Source organism: Elaeis guineensis, chromosome 5 (assembly GCF_000442705.2).
Source record: "Elaeis guineensis isolate ETL-2024a chromosome 5, EG11, whole genome shotgun sequence".
Classification (NCBI taxonomy): Eukaryota; Viridiplantae; Streptophyta; class Magnoliopsida; order Arecales; family Arecaceae; genus Elaeis; species Elaeis guineensis.
Window position 1 is genome coordinate 119,535,638 of NC_025997.2, and position 21,684 is coordinate 119,557,321.

Genomic DNA, 21,684 nt, shown 5'->3' on the forward strand with positions numbered 1-21,684 from the left:
AACCGGATCCGACACCCACGGTCCCGAGTTCCCACCCGGACTTGATATTTGGACTTTTAATGACGAAGTTATTCCATAAATGATCACGTTTAGAATCAGTTAATATTAAAATAATCTGTTATGACTTATAAAATCCATTGTAATAGATATTATAACGAATAATAATGCGCAAACCCGAAAGATCACATCCAAAACACTTTCAAGTCGTTTAAAAAAACATATTGCTTTCTAAGTGGTGGAAAGTGGAAACCCTTTTGGAGGAAAAATTTGTACATACATTTAAATATTGGAAAAAAAAATTACTCAAAAGAGCACAACAGCAATAGAAGATCACAGCTGTGGTCCACATAAATTGATGCACTGATTGTCCTAAGTGTCACGTTCTAGACATATCCCTCTTTAACTCTACTTGCTCATAACTCGAATTGCTCAGGAATGTGTTAGGAACTTCATTATAATCATATGTAATCCTTTCCCAAAAAAAAAAAAAAAAAAAAAAAAAAAAAGAATCATATGTAATCGAACTTCACTGTGTATCTCATGTATGCAATTTATCTTTTACCCCTTCATGTGAAAGATAGTGACACCTCATCTATGCAATATATCAAACCAGTAATCAGGGACTCTTGCAGGAGATAATATCAGATTAAATAATTTATTGATGCTTTGGACAAGGTTTAATTTACACCAAAAATACTCATGGATCCCGAAATTCTACTGATCATCAGTTTCATGCATAGCACGGTAAGGCAGTTGCTTTGATACCGCTAGCGTTAGAGACCATAGGTTTTGGTTTAGCCTTTGTCGTCAACTTGGATCCGTGGCGCAATGGTAGCGCGTCTGACTCCAGATCAGAAGGTTGCGTGTTCGATTCACGTCGGGTTCAAATCCCGAAGCTTTTAAATTTTAAATATTAATTCTCTAGTCTACTTTGTGCGTGCAAGTCCATCCGATTCCGCTACTCCCTGCGCCCCAATATTTTTGCATATTAGTCCCTACATCCTTAGATCATATCATATATTTTTCACGAAAGTCCCAACATTTTTGCGATATTTAAATAGTAAACAATCTAAATTTATATATCCATTCCTATCGTCTGTTACTTCGTGTGTATAAAGCCTTCCACCAGTCCCTGCAATCTTTCAAAATTTTGTGTCTATTCCACTATTTTTTATTTTCAGTGTATTATATATTAAAAATGTTTTTGCAAATAAATCTATAAAATATATCTTATTATTCTGCTAATTTCTTTATATCAATTTATATATTAATCCCTAAAATATGCTCCCCTGTGCATTAAAATCCTCATGCTTGTTATTTTTAACCAAATCATAGTTAGGATTTATTAGAGTTGAAGAGGACAGGCCATTTAGATATGCCAAAGCCAAAAAAGATTAGGGATAGACCGGATGTCACCTTTCCTCCTGCTTATTTTATTCGTTACTCTTCATCCACCATCAATTACTTGTAGGAAATATAGAAGAAAAAATAAGTTGTAAACTTGCAGCTATTTATAAAGTATCTAGAAGAAGAAATCTCGATAAAATTATAAAATCTAAATAATAAAATTTTAAAAATAAATAAATTTTTTTTCTAACTATAAATGAATTGTACTTCAAAAGAACTATGAGTAAATAAGATTTTAAGCAATAAAGAAAAAAAGCACAAAAAATATAGTAAAATCCAAAAGAAAAAAAATGAAGACCCAAAGAATAAAAACTATGGAAAAAAAAAAAGAAAATCTATATATATTAGGCTCGATAATGTAATAGGAAAGTGGAAGATTGTATTTGGACAATTATATAGTGGATTATAATTTATAACTTTTAAATATGATCAAGCATCCACTTTATTGAGAATTTCAATAATGGAGATCGAGTTTTTTGTTTCCTTAAATATGCCTTTATTGCTCTCTAATAATCGACTAATGAATTGTTAAGATAGGTTTGGGCAATCAAATTCCTTCCAGCTATCAAAATTTTAATAGTAGGTATGATGTTTTAGACTTTAGAGAGTAATGAATCAAGTTATAAGATGGATGATGATGAGAAGATAAGTGCTACTAAAGCCTTCTTTAAAAGCAAAAAGGTTAGTATAATTGAAAGTATCGGTAAACAAACATTACTAAAAGAATTGTTGTCGAAAATCTCTAGGTTTTGAGGTGGTTGGGCTCGATGGCCTACCGAGGTGGAAGTCAGTTAGCTACCAACTTGGAGAAGATTTTTACTAGAGAGCTCCCCCTGCATAAAAACTTGCAAAGAAGTCCCATCACTGAAGATTTTTTGATGGGAGACCCTTTGAAGTTCGAGTTAGTCGGAAGCTTCAGCAAACAGTCGAATGGGAGAAAGAGTAGCGGAGTTTAAACTCTCTTTTTAAGAGAAGGAATTACTTATCTCAGGATCCCTTTTACTCCCTTTTATGTAGAGAGGGAGCAGCTGCCCGTTGTCACTGAGCTCAGTAACAACTCTAAAACATCTGCACCCATTAAAGATAATAGGGTGCCGGTTATGTGCATCTAGTGCGGATGAGAATTACACACATTATCAACAAGGATTATGTATGATGGTTGAGCCCACATGCACGTAATTGGGGGAAACAGCCTCAAAAATTTTAGATATATATATTCTACCTCAGTTGTCTATCGAGCATATCAGTACTCGTTGCTTACCGATACCAATCAATTGTATACTATTGATCAAGCCAGCTCTTTGATGCAGTAATATATTTTTTCTGAAGAGAGTCCAAATCTCCATATCGAGGTTCGTTGGTGATTTGATTGGTTGACATACGAGCTTGAGGTGGTTCTCCATCTAAGATCATGGATCCGACTACTTAAATCTAGGCCACTTTGTGGTCTTCTACCCTCTCTGCTCTTCCTTTGCTAGGAAGGTTATCAATATATATATAGAAGTGGCGAGTCATCTCATCTTCCATTCTGTTCAAAAAAATGGCTCGCTCCCCAATACTTGCCTTCACTCTCAAGTCTGAAGTGAGTCGCCGACTTCGAGCAATGAAAGTAGTTAGTCGAAGGAGCCATTTTCTATCATCAAAATTTTTTAAGGTGAAATATCTTCAGGTTGATGCCATACTCTTGTGCTTGCACTATGTGGAAGGTTCAAGATTTGAACTTTATGATGACTCTTCGATTAAAACATTGTGATTATAAAGGCATGGAAATTAAGGCAATGCACCAAAATCATTTAAAATTATTCGATCTGAGGATCTCTCATATATTAGTATAGCTTATAAGTAGTGGACACATGGTGAAACACATGTCTCCATAATTGATACGGATTACTATACTAGCTCAGTAGTTGACACATGTTGAGATCTCAGTTTGATGTATTGAACCATCACTGCAATCTGAGCTGTTGGTGATAATGTGAATAAGGGGGTCTTCTCTTTTTCTTCTATTTTCAGTCGACTACCATCGAAGAGAGTTTGTTGCTGCCGAAAAGAAACTCTGCTGCTCGTTTGCATCATTGTTGATGTTTCAGTGATCAACTCTGAGTCTTCTTTAAAGCTCCTAGTGATCTTCTCTTCTTCCTTTTTTTTATTGTATTTTTCCATAGGTTTTTAAGGATTTTCCTCTTAATTTTCTTATCGGTTTTTTATCTTAGTTCCAATTTTTTTTGGCATTTTCTTGATTTTTATTCTTCTTTCAATCTGTATGGCTTCTAACGATAGTAAAAGTCAAGGTGAAGATCCTCGGGTTGGTCGAGATTCTCAATCGGCTCCTCTCCAAATTAGGTCTAAAGTGATACTTCGAGCTACTACTGCTTCGGACTCCTCGACTCAATTCACGTATCCTAGTTCTGACTATTCAGATAGTCCCGAGCATAGGCCAACTAGTGAGCAATCCATCTTCATGGAGTTCGACATAGAAAACATCGAGGCTCAATACTGTATCTCAAATCAATTTTGACTGGAGCTGCCTGATCGAAATGACCAAGTTATAAATGCTCCTGAGGGCTACCTCAGGGTTTATAAGGAGTCCCTCCAAGCTAGACTTTATTTTTCTCTTTGCTCCTTCGTAGCCAACCTCTTCGACTTTTGCTATATAGTTCCTGCCCAAGTCAATCTGAATAGTATTTGGATGATTGTCATCTTTATTCTACTGTGTGATCTTCTTCAGATCTAGTCAAGGTGCTCACTCTTTTAAGCCTTTTTTACTCTAAAGAGGTACCCTCATAATAAGGGTTGATGGTATTTCTCTCCCTAAGGAGGCTGTTAGTTCATCAAAGGACTGTCTTTTTCATTCCATAGCTAAAAAAGATATTTTTTTTCATTTCTTTTGATTTCTCATGAGACTTTAGTTATGGTTGGAGTCGTCATCGAGTTTTTTCGAACAAACGAGCTGAGCGACTCCTTGAGGATAAGGAGCACTTCTATATCCTACAAGACATCAATCTGCCGTCACAGAAGGAGCTCGTGACTGAGCAGGCTCTATATAATGCTGAAATAAGCTTGATGTATCCTTAGGATATGGCCAATCTTCTTAACTTGTGCATGTACATTTTTATTTTTGAAAACTAATTTCTTATATTTGGTGTTGCAGCGATGAGGCTGACTTTAGAGTCTTTGAGATCCATCTCTAAAGAAGAGATCGAGCTATTCTAACGAAGAACCCTCCTCCTCAAAGAAGAAGTAGAGGATAGCTACTCTATCATCCGCATCGATGCTGATGATGACCTTGGGATCCTCCAGCAATGAGCTAGTCAAGATTGATGATAAGCCCAAGGTCATCGCCATAGTGCTCTTGAGGTCGGTCCGACCGACCTCTCCCGAGTTGAGCTGGGCCCAAAGCCCGACCATATACTAAGGCCCTTCTCTATCGATGCCAGCTCCAGCACCAAGAGCCATGCCATCTCCTTTTGTTCCAAATTCTTCAACTATGAGAGCCGAAGCCGGCCCCTTCTCATCTGTGATTGAGGAGGAGCTTGTCGCTTTATTGAAGGTAGTCTGAAAATCTGACTTCAGATTCTATGATGATTAACTCATCCAAGAGCTGATGCATATAGTTTTTTTATCGACCAATTGGTCGGCAAGCAAGACTCACCACATTGACAAGGTGATAAACTCAAGCTATACAAGGCTCATTTTGGTAAGTCTTCCTTTGCAACACTTTGGCTCCATTCTAATATTCTTGACTTAACGTTTTTGTCTTCTCTTTCCTTGTAGCTTCTTCATGACTTTGTCTCTTAGCAAGGGAGTCCTTGACTTCCGCAAACTGAGGTAGAAGCTGGAGAATGAGACCCATGCCACTAAGGCTTGGGATCGGGCTACAAAGGAGAAAGCAAGGAAGGCAGCCGAAGAATCATCTTAAGCCCGCTTCAAGCTTTAGCAAGCCCTTAACAAGATGGAGATTCTCGAGGGAGAGGTTGCCTTTTGAGAGGGCCACAGTCAATATCCAGCAGTAGAAAGTTACAGAGCTGGAGAAAGAGTTGAAAGCCAGCAAAGCAACTTGAAAGGCAACTAAGGAAAGGGTTGTTGCTGAGAAGTCGACCGCTGTCACCAAGGCCAAATTTTAGGCTATAAAGGAATGTTAATTTGCAGGATGATTCATATGCAAGATTAATCTAGTTACATTAACTACAGCAGAAGTAGAACATAAAAATATTTTTATATAATCTAAATATGCTAATATTAAATCACAATCATCTAGGACCATCTAACATGGATAAATAAATTTATGAATAAATTTGAAATTAAGAATAGGAAGAAAGAAAATATATCTGATCATTTTTTTCTGCTCTTCTTCGGATCGGATCTAACGGATGTGTAGGGTTCCTGTCATAGTCGCACAAGTATCCGACCTCCGTTGGTATCCACACGGAGATATTTCAATCAAAATTCTGAAGCTTTCGGAGTGCTATCTTTCTGGCACGCTTCATTCCTCAGCTTGGATCTGGATCTTTTTCTTTATATTAGTTGAAACAGCCCTATTATTGGATCCTAGGGATTGATCCCAATCATCAAGAAGAATCAACAACCCTTTCTTGATTTTTTTTCTCTTTCTAAAGGCTTTCTCTCAAATTTGATCTAGAAGGAGTGGAGCGTAGAGATGGAACAAGGAGGAAGGGAGGCATGAAGAAGGAATGGCGACAGGAAGGAGTCAGCGCACACTTCTATATAAGAAAAATTATCGCACGACATCAACCTCTTTTTTATTTTGTCACACAAAATCCTCTCCTTTTTCATACCAAAACATGACAAGAATTAATCCATAACTAACTTTAAATTCAAACTAAATTTAGTTAGGATAAAAACTTATCATATAGAGTCCTAACCAATCAAAAAGGTGGGCGCAACAATCCATACGCGCAAAGAAAGGATTGCACGAGAAAAGCCATCACCCCATTCCTCTTTTGATCGGCCAAGTGGAGAGAGAAGCCCAAAGAACCTAGACTTAAGAGATTATGTTCAATTGGGTTCAATTTGGGTTCAAATTGAACCCAATTCGAGCCCGATTCGAATCAAATTTGAAAGACTGTCAAATCTGATCCAATTAAAATTAAAATTCAAATCTAATTTGAATAATTAAATCTAATTAGTATTAAATTAAATCAAGTATAATTTAATTTAATTTAATTTAAATTAATTAAAATTTGATCCATAATTTAATCGATCCTAATTAAATTATAATATTTATAATTAAAATCTTCTGCTAACAATTAGCAGTTACTAAATCTGTAATACTTACAAATTAATTCAAATCATCAATCTAATTAGTAATTTGACTTTAATCCAAACCATTGATCGGGTCGAGCTCTTTTTATGTATGATCCCTCAGGTTATATTCTATCTGATAGTGAGACATAATGTGATCTCTATCACAGTATCATCGAAACTCCTTTTGATAGATTAGAATAATTTTAGCTCAACCAAACAAGGATTGTTGATCTGTAAACAATCCTAGTGAATTCTCACAATTCACTAATTATGTCTAGCAGTTTGTAGTGACAATCCAGCAGAATAAAAAAATTTTAAACCTCTAGATGCAGTTATCGTGTGATTCAGTCATTCTATCGTGAGCCTCGACTCGACGAAGATTATAGAGAACTCGTCAAATTTCATCGTCAGTCAAATATCAGATTGGCTCAACTCGAGTTCATATGTGAATCTTTTGAAATTTTTTTTTCAATATTCATACTTGCTTCAGTCGAAGACTTCCTGAACTTAGTCTTGCAAATCGCATAAGACTACTCATTTTCTATCAAGATTGATAGATTCTATTTAGATGCATCCTACTCCAAACAACGAATCTAAATCTACTGAAGCCAACATACACAACAAGGATCTGAATGGCTAAGAATTAAGTAAACGTATAGTCAAACTCAGTAGCCTTATTACAAATAGCCAATGCACCATAGATCAAAAGACTACTCACACCATTACAGCATCAAAAAAATTACTGATGAGTGAGTAAACATCCAAATGATTTCTCATATTGGTCATGCTCGATGCAAGTTATTTTCTAACAACCACCTACACTCTTACCTCAGTATTTCTACACTGCAAACTCGAAACTCATTAGTTCGAAAGGAAGATGATCTATGCACCGATCTTAAATAGATTGATCACTATCTTTCGTGATGATTCTACAATCGAAAGTATTTAGAAACTAACTACTAATAATATATGTCTCAAATTCTTAATATCTTAAGAATATATAAAATCATCTTTATTAATTTTTAGGACAAATCATGGACACATACACATGATTGAAAATAAAAATTATTCTTTATTAATAATAAAAATTTTATAAGTAAAAAATAGATTCTGAAATCATAAAATATGTCAGCCAATAATTGACTTCTAGGACACACATCTAACAAGAAATATAAGGCCTCTAAAGCTTTTGGAGCAGAGATCACCAAAAGTTCAGCATCAACCTTCATCATGGGCTTCGACCTCTACAAGGCACATGTAGCTCAACTCTTCTCTAAAGTTGATGGAAGTTGTCTGAACCCCGAGGAGAGCGAGGATGAGGCTGAGGAAAATGGTGCAATGTTGGCACCACTTTTAGAGCAGAGGAAGAAGGTGCAAATGTTGGCACCTCTTCTAGGGCTGATGAAGATGGTGCAAATGTTGGCACCTCTTTTGGAGCTATGCCTAAGGTCCTCACTGCTAATACTATAGCCAAAGTCATGCTCGAGCCTGCCTCTGAAGCCAGAGCTAAAGTCGAGGCTGAGCCCTCTATCAAGGAGATTCTTTAGAATGTTTTGCTTTCTTTTTTTTTTTGTAATCGAACTTTTTGTAGCTAAAATAGTTGTTATCGAAGTTTTAGACTTCAAGAAATGAATTTCACTTTCACTTCACTTTGTTTCTTATTTGCATGTCTTTGTGCCTTTTGCTTTAAGTCCTTGAGGTCGTAGTAGACTTTGAATCTCGAGTTCATATCGTAATCAAAGTAGATTTACATTCAGATATCAAAGCCCAAATTCATCTTGATTTGGGAGCTTCTCACTAGTTGAAGTAGTTCTTGTCGAGATCTACTAGCAAAGCTAGAACTTTTTATAGTCACAAGTCATTTTGTAGTTATCATCGGTTATTCAAAGTCAATTTTTGGTCAAGGTCAAAGTCCTTCAAGATTGACTACTTCTGATCTTGAATTTAGAGATTTCAACTTGGGTTAGGATATCTCCTCATGGTCGGTCTTCACTGAGCATATGTTTGGAGGTCCTAGTCAAAGTCAGAATATCTCCAAGAGGTCGGTCCACCAACCAAGTCAAGGAGGTCCAAGTTGGAACCCAAGTGTCTCCATATAGTAGATGAGCATTTAATAGATGAGTACTTATTTAAAGATCCTAGCCAAAGCCAGTGTCTCTAGGAAATTAGTCAAATCTTGATCTCTATTACTTGAAAGTTTAGTCTTTCCTGAAAGAGATTGATAAGAATAATATGTTTTATTGATATTTTAATAGTACAAGCTTGAAAGTTTACTGGTAATACATTCTCAAATTCTCAGTATTCCAAATCCAAGAAATAGTTGTGCCATCAATTTCTTTAAGTTTATAAGCTCCTACTTAAATATCTTTTGAGATTCAATATGGGCCATCCTAGTTCAGAGATAATTTGCACTATTCTATTGTGAGGGTGTCGATGGAGAGATAGGTTCTCGGTGCTATTGCTGTTGTTACTCCACCATCTTTTGAAGGCTTTATACTGTGGCAGTCAGATTCTGGACATATTGCACCAAAGTATTGAACTATTGTGGGTCTACCATCACTATTAGTTGAGACGGTCCCACTTTTGATGGTAGAATGGTTTGTTTGCTACTAGAAGGATTGATGTCATGATGTGTTGGATGCAACCCTAGTTCTCACCATCTCTCTTTCTTTTTTGCCTTTGTCATGCTTTATGAGGGAAGCAAGCCCTCTTTCTAGCATCAATTTGTTACTGAAAGTCTTTGGATTTTGAGATGGTCAAGCTCAGTAGTCTACTGAGATAGAAATCGGTCAGCTATCGATATGGAGAAGATATTCACCAGAGATCTCCTTCTTCATAAGAACCTGCAAAGAAGTCCACTCATCGAAAATTTTTGATGGGGGCCTCTGATGTTCAAATTAACTAGAGCTTCGACAAACAATCGAATGGGAGAAAGAGTAGCAGAGTTTAGACTCTCTTTTTAGAAGAAAAAATTACTTACCTAAGGGTTCCCTTTGATCCCTTTTACATAGAAGGGGAGTAGTTGCCTGTTACCACTAAACTCGGTAATGGCTCCAAAAAATCTATGCCCATTAAAGATAATGGTGCACTGGTTATGCGTGTTTGGTGCAGATCAAAAATATGTACGTTATCAGCAAGGATTGCGGCAGTTGAGCCCACATGTGCATAATTGTGAGAAATGGATACAAGATTTTTGGATATATGTATTCCACCTCAGTTTGTCTATCGAATAGATTACTCATCATCACTTATCGAGACCAGTGATTAGTTGTATACTATTGATTGAACTAGCTTTTCAATGTGGCACTATACTTTGTTTGGAGAAGATCCAGATCTCTATATTGAGGTTTGTCGATATCTAGTTGGTTGATGTATGAGCTCGAGGTTGTTTATTATCCGAGGTCATCAATTTGACTCTCTCTAAATTGAGATCATTCTAGAGCCTTCTGCCCTCTGCCCTCTTCTTTCATTGGAAAAATTATCGATACATGTAGAAGTGGCAAGTCACCTCCTCATCCGAAGGTCAATCCGTTCTGATCAGAAAAATGGCTCACTTTCCAATAGAAACTGTTGCAGTCATGGGATAAGGGGTTGAAGAGCTCAGATGGTTGGCTTATGCCTCTACGTCTACATAAGTAATGTATTGTCCATTCTGGCCTCTGGCACTATCGCATGGGGCCTCACAATTTTATCCTTCAAAAGATGCCTTACGTGGGAGAGAAAGTTGACTAAAGATGCCCCCACCTATACCACAACATAGCTCTCCAGTCAAGAGGGAGTATATATGGGGGCAGGAGGCATTCCTATAGATAGTGCCAATATTACGGTCATGGATAAAGGTGTCAGATAGCTTGGATGGTTGGTTTATACCTCTGTGCCTGCATACATGAGGTATTGTCCACTTTGGCCTCTGACGGTGTCGCATGAGATCTCACGATTTTATCCTTTAAAAGGCACCTCACGTGGAAGAGAAGGTTTCAATCTATATAAGTCATACTCTCTTTTAATTCATAACTAATGTAGAATTAAAGATGCCCCCACCTATATCATAATAGAAATGAATCAAGAACATATGCTCTCATTTTTTAAGTTTGAAAATCAATGAATATTATTCACCTTTTTTTTGGGTAGCAGAATATTATTCATCTTTAATAACCTTTTCAATGTTCATCAATCTTTTATCCTTGGCAATTTATATAATATAATTTTTCTTTCCTTAATTATTTTTTTGCCTAAATCAATAGTGGAATTTCACCTTAAATGGTCTATCAAACATTGATTAACCTTTTGTCTTCTTATTTACCGTAAGATTTTATTTTGTTATATATACTATTTATCTAATGTAATAGCATCTCAATTTAAAAATCAATATATGAATAAAAATTGTGATAGCAAATTGCCCTCTTGATCATTTTTTCTTGGTTTCTATTTTATAAAGATGATATGTGACATAGCACTTGCAAATATTCGTTCGTTTAAGAAGATTCTATGAAATAGAGTAGATTAGACAGTCAAAGATCAAAAGGAGGCGAATAAAATCATCATGAAAGAGTACAAAATTGACATTATCTATCTAAATTAGTGATTTAATTAATTACCATGGTGCATGAACCATTGTTATCATTTTATTTAATTACATAATATATATTTTAATAAGAAAGGAGTTAATTTTTTTAGTATGTTTTATATGGTATGTCCAATATATTGTTATAAACTTAATTAAGAGGCTTCAGATGACAATCAAAAGTCCAAGTAGAAGTCCATTCTGGAGGCAAAAATAATACCTCTACTATTATCATGCAAATTGCCATGTACTCTGATCTATTACTCCTAAGTCTATCTTTGATGAAGTATGAAGGATTTGCAACTTATAACCTATCTTCAGTGATAGGTTCGCATCCCTTTTTTGATAAAATATATACTCTTTTTTTGATAAAAATAAAAATATACTTAATTTTAATAATATTTGCTAAATAGATAGAGACAATATACAAGGTAGAAAATAAAAGTGGATTTATGAGATAGAAACCAAAAAAAATGATGCAACATTTCTTAATAGCATGTTTGTAATGCTAACACTATGTTAATTTCTCATGCTGCTCTCAATTCCAGCATGAAAATTAAGAAAATAAAGTATCACCTACCAAGATGATTTGAAAGAGGTCCATTAAAGTATCTAAAATGAGAGCTATCAAAACCAATCTTAACTTGATGACCATGAGTCCAAATAAATAAAAAGGTGTTGTAAAGGGGAGTATAAGTTGAACTAATATAAAGCTAAGCTAAGCTTTTTCATTACCTTTGCACTTGTATTTATCCAAAACCTATTTGAACTAAACTCATATTTGAATTTAGTAGAGCCCAAATGAGATATTAGTGAGCCAATCCAAGTTGCTTGTGAGCATCTAAGATTATTTATAGTCTTAGACAGCGCAAAAGAACTCAAAATTTGTTGGCAAATATAACAAACCCTTGGACAATGAAACAAACTTTGAAAAATTTCTCTCAAAATGTATTATTATATTAGTTGTCATTTAATGGTATCTATATAATAATAGTAAAGTAATACATATCTATTAAAGGTGATATTCTGTGTTGACATATCAGACCATGGGCTAATCTCTTAATAAGCCACATATCATCTGGAAATATGGGAGTGCAGGCTTGTGATACGTTGTGTTGCACGATGCGACAATCAAATAAGCTCGACCCTCTTTATGGGAGAAAGGAGGGAGGGAAGAGGAAAAGAGCAGCTTTTAGGAAGAAAAGAGTGAGCAAGAGAGAGATGATAGAGGGAGAGGGTGATGACAGTCAGAGAGAGGAGGCGAAGGAGGAATCATGTGATGTATAGGTGGTGATGGAGCTCTTTCGATTGATGGGTGTGGGAGAAGAGGAGTACGAGCCCCGGGTGGTCCACCGGTACTTCTTGGAGTTGGGCTACCACTATATCATTGACGTGCTCTTCAACGCCTAATTCGGAACAAAAAAAGAAGAAAGATTATTAGGCCGATCGTCGACTCCTCTCATCCTCCCATCCAGGCTTCCATGAATACGCCGGCAGCCTTATCGGATAAAGATGGCCGGACCTTTATCCTGTCGGTGCCACCCACGCCAAGCCGTCGACAACCACCAATTTTTTTATTTTTTTTTAAAAGATAAAGAACAGGAGGGAGGAGAGGAAAGAACCATCAGATCTTGATAAAATCGACAATTTTGCTCTCTCTCACAGTAGCTTAAAGGGTCTATCATCTTTGGTGCAGTCGGCAGTCTGTTGATTAAGCTCTTCTGACAGTCATCAAATGGGATTTGAAGGAAAGGAGTGCCAGTTTTGGGCTCCTTCTTCGTCAATATCCCATCAAGAAGAATCGCTCATCACTGGCTCATAGGTGATCGAGATGGCGATCTCAGACCGACCGTCGGTGATTGAGGCCGACCCCAAGCCTCATCAGCGATAGGTTTAGGAGGTTTATTGATTTATGTCACAAATTGACATAAAAAGTATCAATTAATATCTAAATTATCTAACTTTATTAAAAAATTGATACTTGTTATTATATTTTGCAGAAGAAGAGATCATCAATAGAAAGAACAAGGAAAGAGAATTCCAACGGCGCAAATTTTATGCAAAACGGAGTTAAATTGACCCAGGAATTGAAGAATGAAGAAAGAAGACTCAATTGGGTCAAATCCGAGTCAAATCAGATCAAAATTGATCAAAAATCAACTGATTTGGTGATCTGATTAGCCGCCTGGTCCACAGCAACAGGCGCGTGGACTATGGACCCATCGGCGCACCATAAACCCCCCTAACAACTCTCTAAAATCTCTTAGTCCCACATCGAAAGTTTTGAAAACCTTATAACCCCCAAATGCCTATAAAAAGCCCCCAAAGGCCCTTGTTTTATGTATTCTTCCTGGAGATCAAGCTTGTAACCCTAGATAGTGGGGTTTTTAGCTCTCTTTTCAAGCCTCGAGCTTTGAGGTTTTTGTAATAAATTTTTTTTATATATAAAATCTTATTTTTATGCAATTTCATCTCTTTACATTATGCAATTTATTTTTCTTGCAATTAGGATAGTTTAATTTATGCAATTTAATTTTATGCAATTAGGTTAGTTTAAATTATGCAGTTTAAATTTATGCAATTAGGATAGTTTAATTTATGAAATTAGGGTAGTTTATTTTTCTGCATTTAAATTTTGCAAGTAGATTTAGATCATGTCTAGCTAAGCATCCCTTCTAGGGTTTGCGATGAAGCTAGATCATGAGTAGGAATTTTACATAGAGTTCTTTCTTTTTCTTAGGGTTTCTTTTTCTTCCTCTTTTGCCAAGAATTTTTGATGAACTACAGTTGGGTCAGAGTCCCTTCATAGTTCATGCTTGATTCAGTGCATAGGAGGAGAAAACCCTAAGGGATCCTAGTTACTACTCCCCTGTAAAGAATCTTGATGGATTATCGTTGGGCCTTAGTCCCTTCATAATCTATGCTTGGGAAAGACAAGAGGAGTAGTCGTTAGGATCAATAAGAAAAATTCTAGGTAGAATTCCCTAATCTAGATCTAGTGGATTCAAAAAACCCTAGATCCTTAGTCTTATTGTCTTTAGCAAACAACTTTCGACTTTCGATTTTTGTTAAAGCTCGCTTGAGCATAGATTTGAAAATTATTTTTAAAATCAAGTCTCTGTGGGATCGACCCGTACTCGCTGGTCGTGCTACTCTGCACACCGTGCGCTTGCGGTTTTATTTACAAATTTTAAGATTTGCACATCAAGTTTTTGGCGCCGTTGCCCGGGAATCTGGCGTTTTAAATTATTTTCAAATATTTGTTCTTCGTGCGTTATAACTCTCTTTTTTTTTTCTTTAGGTTTCTATATTTAGTTGGTGATTGCTGGAAAACTCAGGTACGCTTCTAATTTCTCTTTTATTATTTTTAGTTAATTACTTTTGCTTTTAGACCTAATCATTTGAATTTACTTAATCATAAAAAAAAAAAAATATATAAAACAAAACAAAAGACATTTCATAATCGTGAAGTAAAATATCAAAATAAAAAAAAAATTCTAAATTAAAATCTTTTACATTCTTGGTCATCTTGTTTATTTGTATTTGCATTTTCATAATTAATCTAAGGGCATCAACCCATTAACAAGATAAGGTGGGGATTTCATTACCCTTCCTTAGCCCAAAAAACCATCTCCATCATATTGCATTACCTAGACTTTTAATCTTAAAATCAATTAGACGTCAACCTTAAGGAATTCGAGCTCAATAGGACAAGGAACCCTAAGAGTTCTACCAAGTTTGAGTTGTTTGATTAGTTGGTGTCTAGGCAAGTCCCTGAGGGTGGTTTGTTAAATTGGTTCAATTGCTGGCCTGGCCAACTCGTTTGGTATCTAGAAAGGCAACGATGAGTGAACCTCCCACCTCTTATACTTACCTGGCTAACTAGTTGATCAATCTCCACTTGGAAGGTTTGAAGGGTCATCTTGGAACAGTTAGGAGCTGTCTAGATTTAGGTTAACCCTAGGATAGATTGAGTTTAATTTATTGATTCACTTGTTTGAAAAAAAAAAAAATTAAATTAATTTGGTTACTTTTCTTTAGATTTAGGACTCCTTAGGATTTTCTCTTTAGAACTTTTTCTCTTTTCTTTCTTTTCCTTATACATAAAAATTTTATTAAAAAAAAAAAAATTGTATAAACATCGAGAACCGTACACTTCGTGTGTGGAGAAGAGTGTCGGGTCGTCTAGTTAGAATTGAGTCAATTCCTGTTGTTCCAATGGCTGAACCAATCCAACCCATGACCCTTAAGGATTTGTGTTATCCAGTTGGCTCCATCCAACCATCTTGTATCAGGTTGCCACAACCCACAGCTAACAATTTTAAAATCAAACCTCAAATCATAAATATGCTTCCAAAATTCACAGGATTAGAGGATGCTTATATATTTATTAGAGAATTTGAGGAGGTATGTGCAACCATGAAACTGTAATTAACAGAGGATGAGGTCAAACTTAGATTAATCAACTTTGCCCTTAAGGACAATGCTAAGAAGTGGCTTTATAGTCTGCCAAACTATTCTGTCACTACCTGGGAGGGCTTTGTGAGAATATTTTTAAAAAAGTATTTCTCCCATCATAAAACAGCTAGGATTAGGAATGAAATAAATCAATTTTACCAACTAGCTGGTGAATCATTTTGGAAGTACTTTGATCGTTTCAAGAATCTTTTGACCCAATGCCCACACCATGGAATAGAAACTTGGAGACTATGCCAGATCATCTATGAGGGGTTAGATTCAAACTCAAGAACCATGCTAGAGTCCATGTGCCAAGGCCAATTTATGGACAAAGAAACTACTGAAGCTTGGCAATTCTTAGAAGACCTAGCCGAGAAAAATTTACAGTGGGAAACAACTAGGGAACCTGATAAAGCTACACCTTCAAGAAGAGGAATGCATCAAATTCAACCAACCCTAGCATCAGAGGCCAAGATTGCAACCTTAACACTTAGATTGGAAGCCTTAGAATTACAGAGACCAGCCAATGTAAATCAAATATCTGCACCCATGTGTAAAGGGTGCAATGCACCAGACCATGTCTTAGAAGAATGTTCCTACTCGAATGAGTGTGCACAGGTGAATGCCACCTATCAAGGACCATTGAACAATCCTTATGCACCCACATATAACCCAGGTTGGAGGAATCACCCGAATTTCTCATGGTCCCAGAATCCTAATGTAGGCAATCCAAATTTCAATCAGCAAAATCTAAGGTCCAACCCAGTAATGAACAACCCGCCAGGCTTCCATGATAATGACAAAAAAATTACCTCTTTAGAAAAAAGCCTAGAAGCCATGATGAAGACACATACCAGCTTTATGCAAACCACGGGTCAACTCATAAATAATAACACCCAAGCTATAGCCCGTCTGGAAATGCAAGTAAGTCAGCTGGCTTCGACCATTAGTGAACGAGAACATGGTAGGTTACCTAGCCAACCTGAGCCAAATCCTAGGAACCAAAATGGTCCACGACCCCAACAAGGAAACCAAGTTAATGGTGTAAATGCCATTCATACCTTAAGATCAGGAAAACAAATAGACAATAAGGTAGTTGCACTTGATGATATAGATGACTCATCTGCCGAGTCAACTTCTAAAACTACTACCTTTCAACCTCAAGCACCAGAAACTGAAAATTCACCTAGTCCAGTACTTAAAAGTCCTAGAGCTCCTTTTCCAAACAGACTGAAATCCAATAAATCTGAACATTTAGACAAAATTTTAGAGGTATTTAAACAAGTCCAAGTTAATATTCCTCTTTTAGATATAATCCATCAGGTTCCAACTTATGCCAAATTTTTAAAAGATCTCTGCACTAGGAAAAGGACCACTAATGTACCAAAGAAAGCATTTTTGGCTGCAAGTGTCAGTTCATACCTATCTAGCCATGTGCCAATTAAATATAAGGACCCTGGAGCTCCAACAATTTCTTGTGTTATTGGAGAAACCAATATAAAAAAGGCCTTGCTAGATCTAGGAGCTAGTGTGAATATCCTTCCATATTCGGTGTATGAACAACTAGGATTAGAAAAACTTCAACCTACTGGGATCACATTACAGTTAGCCGATAGATCTCTCAGGATCCCTAAGGGAATGGTCGAGGATGTTCTGATAAAGGTTGAAAATTTCATTTTTCCTGTAGATTTTATTGTTTTAGAGACTGAGCCAGTTGCGAATCCTAAAGGACATATACCTGTCATTTTAGGAAGACCATTCTTAGCTACGGCCAATGCTAAAATCAATTGTCGAAATGGTCTAATGAAGTTATCCTTTGGGAATATGACCATTGAGCTTAATGTTTTTAACTTAGAACGGAATCCTCTTCTCATGCTGATGTCAATGTAGTCCAAGATGGTATTTATGAATCCATTGACATTAGTGATGATGAAGTCGACCTAGAGTCTAACCCCTGGTTAATCCATGAGTCTGAGGATGTCAATGAAATACTTAAAGAAAATCAGATTAATCAAGAATCGACACTTCCTACTGAACCAATCATTGAGATGGTGAAACCATCACCTAAACCATCGATAGAGGAAGCACCCATTTTAGAACTGAAACCCCTCCCAGAACATCTCAAGTATGCATATCTAGGACCCAAAGAAACTTTGCCTGTAATTATTGCATCAGACCTAGATCCCAAGCAAGAGGAGGAGTTAGTGTCAGTTCTAAAAGCAAATCAGGAAGCAATAGGTTGGACCATAGCAGATATCAAAGGAATAAGCCCTTCTATAGTTCAACATAGAATATACTTAGAGGAAGAGGCTAAACCAACAAGAGAAGCCCAAAGAAGGCTTAATCCATTATGAAGGATGTAGTTAAAAAGGAGATTCTGAAACTCCTAGATAGTGGAATAATTTATCCTATTTCTGATAGCTCTTGGGTAAGCCCAGTTCAAGTAGTACCCAAGAAATCTGGGGTAACAGTGGTCCAAAATGATGCAAACGAACTTATCCCAACTAGGACCCAAACGGGATGGAGGGTCTGTATAGACTATAGAAAGTTGAATGCTGCGACAAGGAAAGATCACTTTCCTTTGCCATTTATTGATCAAATGTTGGAAAGACTAGCCAGACAAGAGTTTTACTGTTTTCTTGATGGATACTCCGGTTACAACCAGATCCCCATAGCCGCTGAAGATCAAGAAAAGACTACATTCACCTGTCCATTTGGTACTTTTGCCTATAGACGAATGCCCTTTGGACTATGTAATGCACCGGCAACTTTCAGAGATGCATGATCAGCATTTTTTAGATATGATAGAACGATTTCTAGAAATTTTTATGGATGACTTTTCTGTTTTTGGTCTAACCTTCTCCGAGTGTCTGAATCACCTGCAATTAGTTCTAGAACGATGTAAGGAGAAGCACCTAGTTCTCAACTGGGAAAAATGTCAGTTTATGGTCAAACAGGGAATAGTTCTTGGCCATGTCATTTCTAAAAAGGGATTGAAGTGGACAAGGCCAAAATAGATCTAATTGCAAGTCTTCCACCACCTAAATCTGTGAAAGAAATACGTTCATTTTTAGGTCATGCTAGATTCTATAGAAGGTTTATTGCCAACTTTAGCAAAGTAGCACGTCCACTGACTAATCTTTTGGCAAATGATACCAAATTTGAATTTACTCATGAGTGCTTGGAATCCTTTGAATTTCTAAAAAATGCACTTGTATCAGCTCCAATCATTCATCCTCCTGTCTGGTCTGAACCATTTGAATTAATGTGTGATGCGTCCGATCATGTTGTGGGCGCAATCTTAGGTCAACGAATAAATAAGCTGCCTAGAGTGATATATTATGCAAGTAAAATCTTAAATGATGCGCAGCTTAACTACACCACAACTGAGAAGGAGTTCCTTGCGTTGTCTTTGCTTTAGAGAAATTTAGATCTTATTTGGTTGGGACCCACACCATTGTTTACACCGATCACTCAGCCATTAGACATCTCCTAGCAAAGAAGGATGCAAGGCAGTTTAATCAGATGGATTTTGCACCTTCAAGAATTTGACCTAGAAATTAGGGACAAGAAAGGCACTGAGAACGTTGTAGCAGATCATTTGTCCCGAATTCCAGTTGCACCATCTAGTGAACCACCCATCAATGAATCTTTCCCAGATGAGCAACTCATGTCTGTGTCTACTGAACCTTGGTTTGCTGATATTGTAAATTATTTAGCCATAGGCAAGATACCTTCTCATTGGACTAAGCAGGATAAATATAAATTCTTTGCCCAAGTGAAGTATTTCATTTGGGATGATCCTTATCTTTTTAAACAATATCCTGATCAAATTATTAGAAGGTGTATCCCAGATAACGAAGTCATGAATATTTTATCTTTTTGTCATGATCAAGCATGTGGGGGTCACTTCGCGTCTAAGAAAACTGCTGCTAAGGTTCTCCAATGTGGTTTTTATTGGCCCAATTTGTTTAAGGATGCTTATGAATATTGTAAAAGTTGTGCTCAATGTCAGAAAATGGGTCGAATCACCAAGCGACACATGATGCCACTCAACCCAATCTTGGTAGTTGAAGTTTTTGATGTTTGGGGAATCGATTTCATGGGACCATTTCTAAATTCTTTTGAAATAAATATATTCTAGTAGCAGTTGATTATGTTTCAAAGTGGGTAGAAGCAATTGCATGTAGAACACCCGATAGCAAAATGGTCATTAAGTTTCTTAAAGAAAATATTCTCTCCCGTTTCGGTATTCCTAGGGCAATCATTAGTGATCGAGGAACCCATTTTTGTAACCGACCTTTTGCAACATTGATAAAAAGTATAATGTCACCCATAAATTGACTACACCATATCATCCTCAAACTAGTGGACAAGTTGAAGTGTCAAACCGACAAATCAAACAAATTCTGGAAAAAACTGTTAGTGCCAATAGAAAGGATTGGTCTTTGAAATTAATTGATGCACTTTGGGCATACCGAACCGCTTTCAAGACCAATCTAGGAATGTCTCCTTATAGGATTGTGTTTGGTAAACCATGTCACTTGCCTATTGAGATAGAACACAAAGCCATGTGGGCCATCAAACAACTAAATACAAATTTGAACGACATTGGAAACCATAGAAAGCTTCAGTTGAATAAATTAGAAGAACTTAGAAATGAAGCCTATGAAAATACAAAGATATACAAGGAACGAACCAAAGCATTTCATGATCAATCAATTATGAGAAAAACTTTTAATATCGGACAAAAGGTACTCTTATATAACTCTAGATTACATCTGTTTCCAGGAAAGCTTAGGTCTAGATGGACAGGACCATTTTTAGTAAAGGAAGTCTTTTCACACGGAGCTGTTGAGATTGAAAACCCAAGTAATGGTGTTATCTTTAAAGTTAATGGTCAACGATTAAAACCATTCTTGGAATTACCTGTCAAGACTATTGAAGATGCCATGGTTCTTTATGAACCAACTTATTCTGATTAAGTTGCTTCGAGGTTTGGTCTGGCTGAAGACATAAAACTTAGCGCTTCTGGGAGGCAACCCAGCTTATTTAATTTCTAATGCTTTCTTTGTTTTCAGTTTGCTTAGGACAATTAAATTAGATAAACTCCATTGGGGACAATGTCGGTCAAGTTGGGGGGAGAGCTTGAACAAAATCAGGTGTTATCATTTCCTTTTCCTTCCACTATGAGTTATTTCTTGCATTTAATATATTATGTAAAAAAATAAATAAATAAATATATATATATATATATATATGAAATAAATTAATCTATAAAAGAAATAAGAGTAAGTTAGAAAGTATTTGCTAATGTAGTGAGTCACGGAGAAGATTAGCTGGTTAGACTCTTGGTGGCTTAGGTCATTTAAAGACTATTAGCACTTCCAATTGCACATGCACACTAACAAGGTAAAGTAGGTGTTAATTGTAAGGTCAATTAAGGATTTGAGTATTATTTAAATTAGATAATTTTCTCTACACCTCAATTGAAGAAATTTGAATTTAAGGAAAGAGCTACCTGCCTGAAATAAAATGCAAAACACAGAGTAAATGTGGATTGCCCTAAGCCTAGTAACCGGGTCTCTTCACCTAAGTCAAGTGTTGAGATTCACGTCAAACGGTGGTGGGAAGGCCAGGATGCTCAGCAAAAAAAAAAAAAAAAAAAAAAAAAAAACAGTGTGAAAGCTACCTTAGTTCTTTGTTTAATCTGGGGTGTATAGAAAATTAATCGAACTAAGTTATGAAAAATGATACAATTGGCCTGTACAAGTTAATACTGAAATACTAAGTTAGTTATCACTCACACAAGTGCTATAAAACTTTAAGTGTACTCTAAGAAAGCTTCTAAGTAGACCGACTACCGATTCTAATTCGAAGCTCATTACTTAGTAATACTAGAAAACTTCTTGAATTTCGATCTTAAATTAATTTGCAAAGGAAGGATCTTTTTGAATTATGATCTTATTTTGGTACATTGCTAAGGGACT

General features: G+C 36.3%; 2 non-coding genes across 2 annotated transcripts; one reads left to right on the forward strand and one right to left on the reverse strand.

The window, feature by feature from the left end:
• The first annotated feature begins 814 nt into the window (after positions 1-814).
• Positions 815-886, forward strand: TRNAW-CCA (transfer RNA tryptophan (anticodon CCA)). Its single transcript has one exon. It is a non-coding gene; the product is annotated as a tRNA-Trp (tRNA).
• A 14,937-nt stretch (positions 887-15,823) lies between these two features.
• LOC140858273 (small nucleolar RNA R71) lies at positions 15,824-15,930 on the reverse strand. Its single transcript, XR_012141840.1, has one exon. It is a non-coding gene; the product is annotated as a small nucleolar RNA R71 (small nucleolar RNA).
• Between the last annotated feature and the right edge of the window lie 5,754 nt (positions 15,931-21,684).